The sequence below is a fragment of the Euleptes europaea genome, chromosome 9 (assembly GCF_029931775.1).
Source record: "Euleptes europaea isolate rEulEur1 chromosome 9, rEulEur1.hap1, whole genome shotgun sequence".
NCBI lineage: Eukaryota > Metazoa > Chordata > Lepidosauria > Squamata > Sphaerodactylidae > Euleptes > Euleptes europaea.
In genome coordinates this window covers 38,610,453-38,625,966 of record NC_079320.1, presented here as the reverse complement: position 1 = coordinate 38,625,966, position 15,514 = coordinate 38,610,453, and positions in this window count along the sequence as shown.

The window sequence follows — 15,514 nt, the reverse complement described above, 5'->3', positions numbered from 1 at the left end:
GCATCCGCGTAGTACAGTCCTCCCAAGGGGGTGGCAAGCATCTGCTTGTGCACGGAGGGTATCAGCAGCTCCCGCTGTCCGCACGCTGCTTCGCTCCTTTTGTTTCCTCTGCTTTTAAGGGTCATATCCTCTGTCCTGTTTAGGAAGCCGGGTTGCGGACGGGCTGCCCGGCAACAGGGTCCTACTGCCCCCATTGTTAAGGGGCTGGTGGCTTAGCTTTTGTTTCTCACTCACGCACGTTTTAGAACAGAAACTTTTGTCGGCTGCAGCATCTGCCTCCTGCTTCGCGCACGTTTTTGAATCGGAAGCCCCTGCATTCCTTCTCTGACCCCTCAACCTCTGGCCTTACCAGCCATGGGATCAAGGAAAGGCACACAGCCCTCACAGGCCATAAGGTCTAAAAGGGCACGTAAGCCTATGCTGAAAGTGCTGGAGGGGCAGGCTGCTGGCCACGTGGCCCGGCACATCCAAGCCAGAAGCACGACCGCCCGGAAAGGGAAGCGGGGCGGTGCTTTTCAAGGAGTGAGTGGGGTGCAAGGAATCGTGGGGCAAGGGAGGCCGCCTGCTCGGGGTGGGGCCTCACCACAGGGGGCTCATGATTTAGAATCCATTTACCAGATTGTGTCCGTGATTGCAGGACGTATGGATGACATTGCAGGGCGTATGGATACGCTGGAGCAGGGGAATGCCAGTGAACCCAGGGAGGGCAGTGAGTCTGCCCCTGCACCAACAGGGGAGAGCTGCTCTCCACCCAGGCTCCCGGAATCAGGTGAGTCCCCAGTGCACACACAGTCAAGGGCCACAACATCTACTGGGGAGTCTTTAGTTAATGAGCAGGCAATGGACTTGCCACCCCCTTACCAGTCAAATGAAGCACTGCCTGCCTTGGGGCCCACACAGTTCTCTGGGCGGGGGCGGCAGCCTTCTCGCCAGCCTGCTGCCACTGCCCAGGATCCAATGTCTGTGGTCAATCAGGTTTGGCAAGGACAGCAGGCCACTTGCCCCCGGGGGACGCTGGACGGGGGAGCCACAGGGCCCGCTACAGTGGCTGGGCAGCCTACTGCTGCAGCTACGCTTGGCCAGGGCCCTCAACCTCAGTTGATGGCACATGGGGAGATGGGGCTTCCTTTGGGATCCCACCTTCCCCAGGCCCTCACAGACAAAATACTTAGAGGGGAATATGTGGATATGTTTTCACTCCTGAATGGGGATGAGGAGCCAAAAGGGAGAGACAAGGAAGGGCATAGAGATGACGATAAGTGGCGGAGGAGGAAAGTGGACCGCACTTGGCCCAACTGGCTGGTAGGTTACCTTATCTACCAGGGGGTGATTGTGCGTGAACAGCCATCCAGGGTCTTGGCCTTGGTCAAGTATCTGGACATCATTAATCGTGCTTATAGCGAGTTCACGGGCCAGGCTTGGCTCCAGTACGATGAGAATTTCAGACTGCGAGCGGCTCGTAATCCGGCACTTGCTTGGGATGTCCCGCAGGGTGAATTGTGGATGCAGTGCATGATGCCTGCAAGGGCTGTGCAGGGTGAGAGGTCCCACAGCGGACACCTCATCGATCGCGCTCCGAGCTCTAGGCCCCCTGGGGGCCAGGCGGTTCAACCCCGCTTGCTCTGCTGGGATTTCAGTTCCACCGGCCGCTGTGATCATCGCCCCTGCAGATACAGACATGAATGCCCCATCTGTAGGGAACCCCACCCCGTCACTTCCTGCCCCAAGGGCCGACCCAATAGGCGGGGTCGAGGGGACCGGGGCTGGGGTCAGAAAGGAGGTGGGGGAACTGCCACAGGTGCTGCTCCAAAAGGCGCCCAGTCCAATTAAAGTTCTCGAACTCCGGTGCCTTTTAGCTGCCTACCCGAGGGACTTAGACGCACGGTATTTGCTGGATGGTTTTACATATGGTTTTCGGATCCCAGCGGTGGGCCCTAGGGCTCATAGCATGGCCAGGAACCTGAAGTCATTAACTGGGATGGAGGGTATAGTTAAAACGAAAATTGATAAGGAAGTCAAGGAAGGCAGAGTAGCAGGCCCGTTCAGTGACTTGCCCCTAAAAAACCTGCGTATTTCACCACTGGGTATAGTCCCAAAGAAGGCTCCTGGGGAGTTTAGGCTGATACATCATCTATCATTCCCAAAGGGCGGATCGGTGAATGATGCCATTCCCCAGGAGCTTTGTTCGGTCAAATATTCATCCTTTGATAATGCAGTGCGTTTGATACGCAATTTTGGAGAGGGTGCACTGTTGGGGAAGTGCGACATTAAGTCTGCATTCCGCCTCCTCCCCGTCCATCCACTTGACTTCGATCTCCTAGGTTTCTCATTTCAAGGCAAATTCTATTTTGACAAGGCATTGCCTATGGGCTGTTCCATATCATGCGCAGCATTTGAGAAATTCAGCTCCATGCTGGAGTGGGCAGTTAGGGTGCTTTCTGGTCTATCAGGTGTAACACATTATCTAGATGACTTCCTTTTTGCCGGCCCCCCCGATTCGCAGAAGTGTTTGGAGCTCATGCAGCGATTTCATACATTGTGCCAGGGGCTGGGAGTGCCCCTGGCCCACGAAAAGACTGAGGGCCCATCCACCAAACTGACCTATCTAGGTATCGAACTGGATACCGTGGGCCAGCTTTCGAGGCTGCCAGTCCAAAAGCTTGCTGAGCTACGGGGCCTCGTGCTTAAGGCTAAGCGGGCAAGGAAAGTCACGCTGCATGAGCTCCAATCCTTGGTGGGACATTTGAATTTTGCATGCAGGGTAGTCACGCCGGGGCGTGCCTTTTTGCGTCGCCTCTGCCGGGCCATGGCCGGCGTGCGGGCCGCCCACCATAGGATACGGGTCACTTCTGCCATGCGGCAGGACCTTTGCATGTGGGCCCATTTTCTGGAAAGTTACAATGGGGTATCTTTCTGGAGGGAAGACCTTTTGCTCGAGGCAGAACTTCAGGTGCACTCTGATGCAGCGGGGGCCCATGGGTTTGGCGTTTACTTCCGGGGCAGGTGGTGTGCCGAGCGGTGGCCAGCAGAATGGAAGGCCAGTGACATAATACGGGACCTCACTTTCCTAGAATTTTTCCCAATGGTTGTGGCAGTTCACATCTGGCCGGAGGCTCTAGCCAATCATTCAGTGCATTTCTGGTGTGACAATCAGGCTGTGGTCCACATCGTTAACACACTGTCCTCCCGCTCCCCTAGAGTCATGTCTTTGGTGCGGGCTTTTGTACTACAGTGCCTCAAATATAACATCCTCTTTTCAGCTCGCCATGTTCCTGGAATAACAAATAATTGCGCTGATGCACTATCCCGTTTTCAGATAGAGCGCTTCAGGAGCCTGGCCCCTCTAGCCCAGGAATCACCAGAGGAGATGCCCGTGGCACTGTGGAGTCTTGGAGGGGTGAGGCCTGGCGTGCCATAAACAACTCTTTGGCTCCGCGTACTCGGAATGGCTATGCCAGGAGTTTCCGGGCTTTTGAGGAGTTTAGGGGGAAGGAGCAGCTACAGCTGGCTTGGCCTATACCGGTGGACCACCTCATGCAGTACTGCGTCCAGCTGCACGACACAGGGTACACGGTTTCCACTATATCTGGCCGCCTGTCAGCTTTGGCATTCTACGCAAAGGCAGCTGGGAAGGCAGACACGACAGGCGACTTTAGGGTGCGGAGGATGCTAGAGGGGTGGGCCAGAGAAAAGCCAAGGAAGCCAGATGCCAGGGCCCCTGTGTCCCCTGAGTTGCTAGCAGGCCTGTCGCTGGGCCTAGAAGCGCACTGCGCCTCAGCTTTCGAGGTCAAACTGTATCGTGCAACTGCCCTCCTGGCCTTCTTTGGGGCCCTGCGGATTAGTGAAATGTTAGTGCGGTCCAAGTGGGATCGATCAGGCAGGGCACTGCATATGCGGGATGTTTCCGTAACGGCCACGGGTTTGGCGGTCACGCTCCGAGCATCTAAGACTGATCAGAAGGGTAAGGGAGTGGTATTTCAATTGTACCCCTGTGCATCAGTGGCCATTTGCCCAGTGCAAGCCGTGCAGAGCTATGTTGCAACACGGGGACAGGGATCTGGGCCTTTTTTCCAGCATGCCGATGGCAAGCCACTTACTAGGTACCAGTTCTGGGCGGTGGTGAAGAGAGTTTTAGCCAGCCTGGGAGCCCCCCCTCACCTTTTTGGTACTCACTCATTTCGCATTGGGGCTGCCTCCACAGCGGCCACTCTGGGACATGGGGATGAAATGGTTAAGGCAGTTGGCAGGTGGCGATCAGCAGCCTTCAGGTCTTATGTCAGGCCTTTGGTCGCGGTGGCACAGCTACAAGGAGTGGGTCCGGGGCAGGGATCCTCTTTGCCGGCACACTGACATTTTGTCTTTACAGGCTGCCAGCGCAGGAGGAGGCGGGTGCTCATCTGTGGCCACAACATTATCTTTTGGGCTAGCCGCAGGGCAGCCACAGGGGGTTTCGACACGCAGCTGGGTTTAAGCGAAACGATGCTGATTGCATGGCTGGGCAGAAGGGGCATGCAGTGGGAACAGTTACTGCCAACCCTCCACGATCACCTGAAGGCGTCTCACCCACCTCAAGTAATCGTCATCCACTTGGGCGAGAATGACATGGGAAAGCGGCCTGGAAAGTCTATTGTTTTGCAAGCCCTGGCGGATTTTGAGCACCTGAGGGCCCTGGTGCCCGGCGTACGGTTGGTTTGGTCAGACATGCTCCAGAGACGGGTCTGGAAGGGCGCATTGGCCCCAGGGCACCTGGAAAGGGCTCGGGCAAAGGTGAATGGTGAAATACGGCGTGCAGTAGTCTCGGGGGATGGCTTGCATATTGCGCATCCGGAAATCAAGCATTGCTTTCCACACCTATACAGACCTGATGGGGTCCATCTTTCAGATGCAGGCTAGGACATCTTCTTGAGGGATCTGCAGCGGGGCCTCCTGGCAGCCTAGAGGGCAAGTGGGGGCTGGGGGCGGACCAAGCATTGGGCTGATCCGCCCCCGTGGCGGGAGCAGTGCGGGAGAAAGGTGGCTTCATGGTTCATTTTACAACTCCGGTGAGCACCCTGAGGCATCACTTGGGAAGATGAAGGAGTAACCCTCAAACCAGGACTGGGGCCTCGGTGCCTGGCAGGGAACTGGGACAGGAACTCCTTGAGGGGTGCCGCTATCCTTTACCTATAGACCTCGCGGCTAGGGTGGATTGGACGCGGCACACCTCCCTCGAGCACTAAAAAGGCTTGGCAAGGAAGAGCGGGAGCCGTACCACATGTGACGGCTCGGAGCTCAGAGCCAGGGTGGGTCTCGCCCTTAGAGCGGGGATGCAAAAGCAAGAGGAGGCCTGACTCTTCAGCATCCCCACAATGGCCCGCACTGCAGTCAGTTATTGGGGATATTTTGGTTTTGTGCGCTGCAGATCCCTATTGAATGATTAAATAAAGTTGGCCCTTTTATTATCCCAGCTCTGGTGTCGGCTCACATTATTTACGCATCCGCGGACAAGACCGCCCCCTCCCCACATTCAAAGAATTGAGGGGAGGGGCGCATTTTGTCTGCGGGCGCGAAAGGAGAGCCAGTCCTCTTGCATCTTTGCCTGACGTGGGGAAGAGGGCGGGCCTGGGGGAAAGGGCTTAAGAGCGCCGGGGTGGAAATTTCCTCCCTCTTTTGGAAGCGGACGGAGCAGACATCCCACCCTCCCTCTCCGTGTTTCAGAGTAGGCGTAAGCTGGTCGCCCGTCTGGGGGCCGGGTAGGAATTTTTTACCCCCCAGGCACCATTGGCAACTAGCCGAAGGGGTTTTTTCGCCTACCCTGCTCTGAAAGTGGTAGGTAGCATGCGGGAGCAGTGCGGGAGAAAGGTGGCTTCATGGTTCATTTTACAACTCCGGTGAGCACCCTGAGGCATCACTTGGGAAGATGAAGGAGTAACCCTCAAACCAGGACTGGGGCCTCGGTGCCTGGCAGGGAACTGGGACAGGAACTCCTTGAGGGGTGCCGCTATCCTTTACCTATAGACCTCGCGGCTAGGGTGGATTGGACGCGGCACACCTCCCTCGAGCACTAAAAAGGCTTGGCAAGGAAGAGCGGGAGCCGTACCACATGTGACGGCTCGGAGCTCAGAGCCAGGGTGGGTCTCGCCCTTAGAGCGGGGATGCAAAAGCAAGAGGAGGCCTGACTCTTCAGCATCCCCACAATGGCCCGCACTGCAGTCAGTTATTGGGGATATTTTGGTTTTGTGCGCTGCAGATCCCTATTGAATGATTAAATAAAGTTGGCCCTTTTATTATCCCAGCTCTGGTGTCGGCTCACATTATTTACGCATCCGCGGACAATGTGCGATTGGTACCATAGACTAGTGAGTTTCAGAACAGTTGGAGTATTTGGCTGGTCTGGGTGGAAGAATGGTGCAAGGCCAGGGGATTCCAGGCCCTTGCTTGGGGCAGGACATCCCCTGCCCTCTGCTCCCTTTTCCTGGAGTGGTGGCAGGAGAATTTTTTTTTTAAAAAGCTATTGGCCAATGGTGTGACATCACTTCCTAAGGAAAACCCAGAAGTACCACCAGTCCTCTCTAAGAATTGGTGGATATTGGTTGCTGACAGTTACTCCCCCTGTTCATGCCCTCCTGGTCACCTGCTTGTTGCCAGGGATGGACTGGCAACCTAAGCAAGACCACATAAATATGGTATTTGCTTTCCCATCAAGAGGAGCTACACAAGGTTAAAGCCATACATACTGTTCTTGGTTGCCATGGTGAAAATTGAAGGTAAGTGTGAAAAGCCTCTTATTCATACACCTTTCTGTTTTATACTTTCAAAATGAATTCTGTAGCTGCAGTAAATTATGCAGATTGGACACATTAACATAATAACATTTTTGACTATATAATTTGGATTCTATCACTATCATCTATTGTTCTTGGGACTGAGTGGAAAAGAGGCAAAGCTAGGGTTGCCAATTGGCAAGTTTTCCACGGGTGCAGCTGCAGTTTGAACTTCTGTCTGGTTAATGGTTGATGTCCCCCACACACACACATAAACGGGGGGGGGGAGAGAGAGAGCGAGAGAGCGAGCAGTTTTTTAACTGTTTAGTGTCTTTCAGACAAATGAATTTGCTGCACTGTGCCTTTAAGAGCTTTGCAGACTCCCCTTGTGGGCAATTGTTCACTTCCCATTTCACTGGAGGATTTTCTCGGTGTTAAAAGTAAGTTTTTATTTCTTTCGGTTATCTCCTAAGCCAGCAAAATGAGATAGGAGCACTGTAGTGTCCTTTACTTGTAGGTCTGTATTAGCGTAGTCACTCAGGTTCCTGCTGTTAGGTTTATACAGCATAGAAGGGTGTGGTCAAAACAGCTTCCGTTTATTAACAAGGAGATATGGGATGGATGGAAGCAACTGGCTTCAGAACAAAGTAGCTCAAGCAGTCTAGTTCCAACCAACAAACAGTACTAAATAAGCATGGATTCTATGGAGAAACCCAGAGCCCCGTGGCGCAGAGTGGTAAGCGGCAGTACTGCAGTCCAAGCTCTGCTCACGACCTGAGTTCGATCGCGATGGAAGTTGGTTTCAGGTAGCCGGCTCAAGGTGGACTCAGCCTTCCATCCTTCCGAGGTCGGTCAAATGAGTACCCAGCTTGCTGGGGGTAAAGGGAAGATGACTGGGGAAGGCACTGGCAAACCACCCCGTAAACAAAGTCTGCCTAGGAAACGTCAGGATGTGATGTCACCCCATGGGTCAGGAATGACCCGGTGCTTGCACAGGGGACCTTTACCTTACCTTTGCCTATGGAGAAACAGACTGTTCCATTGTAATGTATACAATAAACCTGACATAAGCACAATACTAGTACTTTGACCTGATTTTGTGTTATGGGTTAGGTAAGAATTAGAGAGCTGTCTTCGACGTTTAAGAAAGTTTAAAAGAAACTTTAGTTTAAGAAACAAAACAGTGACTGCCAAGAAGGGGGGGCACTCTCAGTAGAAAATAAAGGTTTAAACACTTGTCTGTGAAACACCTTGATACATTTGGAAGTATATCACTTGAACTTAACCATCTCAGACTTTTCAGGTCTGTTATTCTGTTACAATCTACATTTCCTGTTACAAAGAATTGCTAACCTGACTTTAAAATCCCACAAAAAGAGATAAATAAAACTATTTTAAGTTGTATTTCAAAAAGCCTCTTGAGTGCCAAAGATTTTTGACCATCTTATTATTCAAAATAAGTTTCTCTGCCATAGCCCTCTCCGCTTTTGGAATATATTTTTTGAGGGATAGTGTAGAAAAGTGTTTGGAAAGAGTTAATTTACTGGACAATTATGGGATGCACATTCTAACTATATGGAGGCTGCCTGCTTGTTGTCTGAATAAACAGCATTCCTGTTAAAATAACCATCACTGTGAGTACTATGGCTTGGGAAGGAAAACTTACTGGTCCCAGGTGTAACAAACAGGAATTTCAACTAGACATTGTACTGGCCCTTCTAACAGTAAATACATAGAGCTCATAACAAGATCAAATATTATACAGTGTGTACATTTTGTAGAACAAACAAAAACCCCGATGTAAAGAAGATAAGGATTGCTCCAATATTTGAAATACATTTTGTTCATCAGAAAATACAGTACTGTATTTGAGCTTGCTGGAAAAAAAATGATACATTTGCCAACAAACAATTTAAAAATTGAAAGGATAAAATGGTTAAAAAGTTATAAACTTAATCCCAGTCTAAACCTAAAAATAATGTCAAACGTCCATTTATTTATGTAAGGTTGAACATAGCAAAGCCTTAGAAACAATAAGCTTAATTCTTGCTCTATGTTTGTGGCAGAGTAGGAATCCGGATTGTTTGTCTTATATTGACACAGTTAGTAAAAAGTCTGATTACTCTAGCACTTATCGATAAAAGTAGTATTGTGGCAAAACAGGACCTTACAGCTGGCTAGTAGAAAACAGTTGGCTACCAAGCACAGCTACAGCTTGTAAACCCATGCAAAACCATTACTCAGAGTGAGCTAAAAAGTGAACACAGAGAACTCAAATGCCATGGAGGCATTCATGAACAAACACATAGTACATATAACCAAGGCACAATATGAATTATTGTATTAATATAGCACCATGGCCAGGGCTTTGTTATACCTTAGCTCTGCTCCTGAGCGCAAGGTATTGATCCCTTGATCCTATGGACCACATCCCTGGATAGGTGGGACCTAGGCCATACTCTGCCTCAGGGTGGTCCTGCTTCTTTCCAGATTTGGGCTTTCCAAGAGTTGGCAACCATAGGTAGGACTTTTGAGACACATTAAGTTTACAGTACCAGTTCAACAAGCTCAGCCTTGGTATGTTGTACAGCTCCCTCCCTTTCTCCTCTTCTCCCCAATTTCTGAGGCAGGAGATCAAAATGCTGATGGAATAAATAAATAAATAAATAAATAGGTACCTCAACATACTTGTATTCTTGGGCATTCAAAACATGGTAAAATTTTGATTAGGGAAAATATTTACCACTCCTAGTAAATATCTGTGTTAAAAACCTGGAAAAGCTTTTGTGAATGAAGAGTAGGAAGCTTTGAGGAAGGACATAGCAAATTAACAGATGGATTGGTGATGGTGGTGGAGAGGCCCACACCTCCCTGGATAGAATTGTTACTCTTAGCCAATCTGCTTTATAACAAAAGTCAATTAAAATTAAAATCTTCATAAATGTAATTAAATTAATCTTTCATAGGATTGTACTTGACTGTACAGCTGGGAAATCTAACATATACTGATATAAGGCAAAACCAACTTTTGATGCATGTAGGGAATAGTCAAATATTAAAATTCTTGAAACCTAACGTGAAATCTATCCCCAGCCTCACATGCTGTATTATTCCAACCTTTTGGCACAACCATGTTTATTAAGGGAAATTAAGGAAGAATGATTTGTTGGCGGAACTGCAGTTGTGACTTTTTTAGGATCCAAAAAAATGAAGAGTCAGTGCTGGGCATTAAAAGCAAGACATGAACCCGTGATGCTGAGTTTCATAGCTGCATTAGTCCCACAGAACAAGGCATAAAGAAAAAAATGATCCCGGTTCATTTGTATTTGGCCAATTCATCTCTAAAACGCTTTCCAGTTTGTGTGGAGAGCACAAGTATTTAACAACTAGGCCATGTCAGAGCAGGCAGGACACCCCAGGAAAGAGGCTGGACTGGACACTACCCTACCACACTGAGCAGGCCCACTCCCCAGCAGAGAGGATGAGGGAAGATATGGGGCAGTGCATCACTGCTGGAACGAAGAAGGTTCCAGGACCCTACCTGCATCTTGGGTGGGGGGGGGAGGAATTAATTTCTGCCTATTTTGGCACCCCTTAAAGGCTAATGCTCCAGGTAGTTGCCTACTTGGCTTTTACAGTGGGGCAGGCCCTAGTGATTACAGTATCCCACAAAGTGAGAGGAGACATATAAATAAGTATTTTAGCTTTGGTTTTGGTTTGACCTGTAAAATAACTTAAAATGAATTCATAATTTTATATTTTGAAAATCTTGGTTACTATGTGAATTTTTGGTTTTATCCCACCATCCCACAAACTATTCACAAACTATTAAAACAGATATTTCCTGTCTCACAGAACTCCTAAGGTTAATCACATGAAAAGCATTAATTACCACTTTAAAACTTCCAGGCTTATCAAATATTGTATTGGCAATGAAGTCCATTAATTTTATGAACCAATGATTCTTTAGAAATGGAGAATTTTCTGTGGAATAATAAAACCCTAGATCTTGGAAGATAACTGCATCCAGGAGAACTCATGTCAGAAACATCCCCCCCCCCCCAAATCAGAACTGTTCATTCATGAAATTTGATTTTGGTGAGATTGGTTTATAGTGCAAATATTAAAACCCACATTAGCCAGAATTGATATTGAAAGTGCAAGTGGTTGTCTTCTGCTACCTGTTCTGCATTAGCAGCATCACACAGTCATATAAGTTCAAGATATGCAAATATCCTCTTTTAATATTCATTTACGTTGTCAACAATTTCATTTTTTCATGGTTTCGTAGCTTTGTCTGTATTGTTTGCACATGCTGCACGTAATTTATATGTACCGGTATTAATCTAGTTTTGTTGATGTAAAAGAACATTGAAAATTGTGTATGTTTGATGGGGGAAATTCAGTATGGAAAGAGAAAATGACATGAAAATATTTGACAACAGCCTCCAAAATTGTTGAGCTAGATCAGGGGTCCCCTGGGAAGATGCTAATCTGAAAATCCTTTCTGCAGTGTCTTCAGACTCCACGAAGAAGGTTTACTGATTAAATAATCCTAATGGGTCCTGCCCATCTATGTTAGAAGTTCACCCCTCCTTCCACTTATGTATAATCAAAATCTTAAAAATCAACCTCCAAAACATCACCATCTTTAAGCTGAGAGAATGTTCCTTGCACAGTAAGCCTCAAGTTAAATATTGCCCTGTATTTCACATTATCACTGCATATAATATAATGGACTTCCCTTACAGCAAAACATGAGCTCTCTGTTGAATGCCATAAAACCACTGTTGAAAGACACTGTAAAACTGACTGTAGTGTACAGTAGGTTAGAAGGAAGCAAGAGGGGTAGAAAGCTGTTATGGGTCAAAATCAACAGAAACAGAAGATTGAGATGGGGGCATGGGGTGCAGAAGGGAATGGAGTGGTACAGTGAATGAGATCACAGTGCAATGATAGCTGTGTGCAAACATAAGAAACGATGAGTTATTAAACTTTCCAGTGTGAAACTGAAGAGAAAATCTGGGAGGCCAGCATCTTCACAAATTGGGTGTGCCTAGGAGACTATAGGAGACTCATTGGAAACAATTTTGTATCCTGGAAGAATTTTGTGAGAGTACAATGGTTCTGACATAGATCACTAAAGTGCTCTGTGTGAGTGCTGAGGTATTGAAGGCTGGCAAGAGGTGCGGGAACATATTGCAAGCAAAGCCACCCCAGATCAGTCTGCTTTACTATGAGTTCATTGTTAGAGTATACTTTTTGGTATGAAGGAAATTAAAAAATGGACAGGCTAGGAAATATCTAGCATTCTTTCCCATATCGTATGTAGAAAGTAAAACGTTCCAGCTGTGAAAACCAGGCTCTATGGTAACCATGGATGCCATGGAAGTTTATTGGGTTACCTTGGGACAGTCACACACTCTCAGCCCTGACCCTGGCTAGTATTTGGATGGGAGACCTCCAAGGAATATCAGGGTTGTGATGCAGAGGCAGGCAATGACAAACCACTTCCAAACATTTCTTGCCTTGAAAACCCTGTGGGGCCACCATAAGTCATCTGTGACTTGGCGGCAAAAAAAAAAAAAAAATGGCTACCATGTCTGGCGGTCCTAGTTCAATAAATGACCCCACAATGTGATTGTATGGTATGGTGTAAACCCATTTTACATAAGCAAAGGTACTGCCAAGGAAGATGATAAACAAGAAAAAAATGCCAATTGCAATATAGATTAGGGAAAACATAACCGAAAAGACATCCTACTCTTATGGAAGTTAGAGAAATATATAGCTTTATCCTGACTCAATGTTGAGCTCAAGGAGAAATGGATGATCGTCACCCAGTCTTACAATTAGTTGGAAGGCACCTTGTTGTGATTGACATTGGACTCCTACACTGCTCCTGGCTTAAATCTCCTTAAATACTCATTACTTGCTGTGTCTTCTTCAGTAGCCCTCAATTACAATAACAGCCTTCATTTGAATTTATTGACTTTTTTTAGCCTTAGGGGAAGAATATAGAATGATGACAGGAGACTGGGAAAGAGCTTCAAGCAAAAAGGTTTTTTTGTTTCCTGCTTACCGGACACTGGCATACTTTTCTAAAAACATAAGCTATTGGCATGCCAACATACATTTAAGGACAATTGTTACTTTGAATATATTTATACATGCCATGAACATAAAATACATATTGCAGATATAATATATACTGGGGTAGAAATATAGATTGGTGGCTTCTGAATTTTGTTTAGTATGTAATGGAAATAAATTTCCAATAAAATTTTGTATTTCATACTATAGGATATGAAGTATTCTATCCCCCCCCATCAGTTCTTTAATATAGTCCAGAAAGAACGGCCTGCTTGAGGAGGTCAGGGAAACTCACTCTTCTGTTATTACACCGAAGGTGCAAAAATGTCCAGAAGTTTAGAACTGCAGCAATTATTGTGGGCACAATTGTGTTTTTAAAGAAATGGTTTGGTACCTTTATGATTCTACTTTCTGCATTGTTTATGTTTATCTCTTTCCTTAGACAGTTTGTTGTTGGCATTGTTTTCTAATTCTGTAATCCTAGTCCTATTACATTGATTGTTTTACAGTGTTTTATATTTTGTAATCTGCAATTACATGACTTTCTTTTTTTATCTGGAAATGATGTCAAGGCATTGCATAATGTCATTTTCCCCTCCCTGTTTTCACCTGCTCATGGATGCTGCTGCCAAAGGGGCCAGGCCCAGTGTGGCTTCTGGATGCCGACATGGTAGGATCTGGAGTGGCTCCTGGATGCCAACGCAGCTGGGCCCAGAGTAGCTCCTAGGCTCAGCCTCCACCATGGCTAGGGTTGCCAGGTCCCTCTTTGCCACTGACGGGAGATTTTTGGCATGGAGCCTGCAGAGGGCAGGGTTTGGGGAGGGGAGGGATTTTAATGCCATAGAGTCCAATGGCCAAAGTGGGGAGGAGCTGTGGCTCAGTGGTAGAGCCTCTGCTTGGCATGCAGAAGGTCCCAGGTTCAATCCCTGGCATCTCCAGTTAAAGGGATTAGGCAAGTAGGTGATGTGAAAGATCTCTGCCAGAGACCCTGGAGAGCCACTGCCCATCTGATAGACAATACTGACTTTGATGGACCAAGGGTCTGATTCAGTATAAGGCAGCTTCATGTGTTCATGTGTGTTCAAGTGGCCATTTTCTCCAGGGGAACTGATCTCTATCAGCTGGAGGTCTGTTGTAGTAGCAGGAGAACTCCAGCTAGTACCTGGAGGTTAACAACCCTAACCATGGCTGGGCCTGGAGCAGCTCTCCTGTTGCCAAGCCAGGTACAGTTGTAGGCTTCTGGGCCCAATCATGGCAGCTGTGGTGTCGGAGATCCACTCTGGACTTAGTGGCTCCTGCAGCCAGACCCAGAGAAGCTTCTAAATGCTGCTGCCACTGCAGCCAGCCTTGAAGTGGCTCCCAGATATCACTGCTGATGTGACCAGGCCTAGACCAACTTCTGGATGTTGCTGCCAAAGTGGCCAGGGCCAGCTGGCTCCAGAGCAGCTCCCAGACACCAATGTAGCGGGGCCTGGAACAGCTCCCAGATTCAGCCTCTGTGGCTGGACCTATAGTGGCTCCTGTCAATCTGTCACTATAGCCTCCACCTCTTTTGCTCCTCCTGTCAATCTCCATATCTTCTCCCCTTTCCCAGACCCATTCTCTCCTTCTCAGCCAACCTACCTTTTATCTGCCTCCCATCTTCAACTATATTTATTATATATTTACTTTCATTTACCCCACCTTTCTCCACAGTGGGGACTAAACGAGCTTACATTTTTCTCTTCTCCTTTTTATCTGCACAACAACTTGCCTGAGCATGGAGCATCTGTTGCCACCTCAGGTGGGCGTGGAGCAGCTTCTAGTGTTTGCTGCTATCATGACTGGGCCTAGAGCTGCTCCTGGGCTCTACCGCGGCTGAATCCACCACCGGGCTCCAGTGCTCCACTATTTCAGCAGCCAGGCCCCTCTCCAGCTTCCCAATGGTAAATGCATTGTCTGCACATGCTCAGGCAATACTTTATTTAATTTGGGAGGAATTTAAACTTGGAGTGAGCCGAATGGCCATGGCCCTTTATTTTTAGCCCCAAGGCTCACAGCCTGTGGATCCAAGTGAGCTGGACCAGTGTATCTGTCCTGCCCAGGACGTTTGAGTTGTGTTATAGATTTTTTCCCCCTTTGTCTAAATTATATTTTTACTGCTCAGAAATCCTAAGTGGGTTCCTATGGTGTGTAAAGGAGCTTTGTCGACATTAAAATCTTAATGCCGTGGTCCACAAGCAATTGATATTAGACTGAATCAGCCCACTTAAACCAATAAACAATTGGATTTTTGGATGACATCTTGTAGGCGTATGTCCGTTGAATGTTTTGGAGCTTTTTTTCTGAGAAAAAGGTGGCATTTGCTGCTTAAGTATGTGAAGTATCAACTGTGGTGATAGTTAAAGCACTTGCGACAATCAACAGGCCAGCCTATAGAAAGTTAATTATAGATTGCTGACATTTAATATGCATTCCAGTATATGTCTACTTATCACAGTTATTCATTATGTGGCAATTAAATGCCTTAAAAATCACTTACTATTCTAATGACCAAATTAAAACTCAGTTACATATTTATTCTCCATGTGATCTTGATTTAAAGTCATTAGATAGAGTCCTCAGCTACTGTTCGGTAACAGCTGTGTACAGCAGACAGACAGACAGAGCCAGAATGGAATACATAAAATCTTGAGCAA